The following is a 1,639-nucleotide window of genomic DNA, read 5'->3' as shown; positions in this document are numbered from 1 at the left end:
TTATGCGCAGTGGCACAAGTCTACAACAATTTTTTATCACCCAAAAATAGTTTCGTATCAGTTGCAGAAAAAAGAACTAGTTATTTCTTTCTCTTATTTGATATTTATCTGTGTAATAGGAATAACGAACCAATTGGAGATATATTTATTTATGTTATTTATTTAATATTTTTCCAATGAAAATTCATAATAATACAATATTTAGCAAGAGTACTTAGGTGAAAAGTTACGGATAAAATAGAACCTCAAAGAAAGAATCACTTTCCAATGCTTTTCATGAAGCGGAGCCCGGCGTTTGAAATCCCTGGATCTATAAAAAACACTAATGTTCGCTTTGGTAGTTTTTACTCATTGCCAATGGTTTTATTAAATGTAACTATGCGTTTATATTACCCTTCGTTTTATGTATGTTGACGTGTAGTTCATTCATTATAGTATGAAAATAATATATTTAATATTATAATATTTGTTTCAGGTGCCGGAGAGTCGGGGAAGAGTACCATAGTAAAACAAATGAAGTAAGTAGTTATTTATTATCTCTCCTATTATTGAAATTACAACAATATTATACAGGGTGTAACGGATGCTGATGGCCGAACTTCAGGGGGTTATTATACAAGTAATTTTCAACAAAAATGTATTATAAGATTTTTTTGGAAAGTTGATAGTTGCTTTTATTTAACATTTTTTGATTTCAAAAAATTTTGTGCCTGTTAAAATATCTCTGTTATTCTTACAGCCACATCAAATTTAGACATACCATCGGAAAGAGCGTTAAATTTACTACAAGACGAGCATATATGAGTGTTTAAAAAATCTTCTATACCAGGTGCCGGAAAAAGTTAAATGTAATAATTGTAAAATGAGAAAAATTAGTGGTATCTCCTTATTGGTGGTAACGCCAAAAATTTGTTAATGAGGACGTGTTTTTTCTTTAGCAAAAACTACTGTATTTAGTAAGCTTTTCAACGATATATCAACTTTTGAGTTTGATATTTTTTTTGGCAACAATATCAAGGTCAAAGGTAATAAAACCGTAAAAATCGAAAATACACAAACTTTATAGTACTTTATTTTTATTTTTAAATTAAAGTAACAAAATTGTTGAAAAAATGATTTATAACTTAGTAACATATTTACAATGACTTAATAATTTTCGATGTAACCTCCCTCTTGTTCGAGCTGTTCTCGAGTTTCAACTGGTACTTCATATACCAAAGATTTTAATCTACCCCACCAAAAGAAGTCTAACGGAGTTAGATCAGGACTTCGAGGAGGCCATCTAACTGTACCAAAGCATCCTATCCATCTATCTTCATAATGCTCGTTTATCCATGCCCGAATCTCCCTGCTGTTATGTGCAGGCAACCATCCATTTGAAGCCAAGAATGAATCCGAAAATTTAAAGGAACCTGTTCTAATATATTATGCAGTTCGTTCTGAAGATCAAGAAATGCCTCTGCATTTAATGTATTTTCTAGTATAATTGGTCTAAGAACGTAATTTCCAATTATACCCATCCATACGTTAACTTTGAATCTGTATTGATTATTATTGGAGGGCCTGACAGTATGAGGTGCCCACGTATGGTCATTATGACAATTAAATATGCCATCTCTGGTAAATGTTGACTCGTCAG

Source organism: Anoplophora glabripennis, unplaced genomic scaffold (assembly GCF_000390285.2).
Source record: "Anoplophora glabripennis isolate ALB-LARVAE unplaced genomic scaffold, Agla_2.0 scaffold632, whole genome shotgun sequence".
Lineage (NCBI taxonomy): Eukaryota > Metazoa > Arthropoda > Insecta > Coleoptera > Cerambycidae > Anoplophora > Anoplophora glabripennis.
This window is presented reverse-complemented; position numbering follows the sequence as displayed.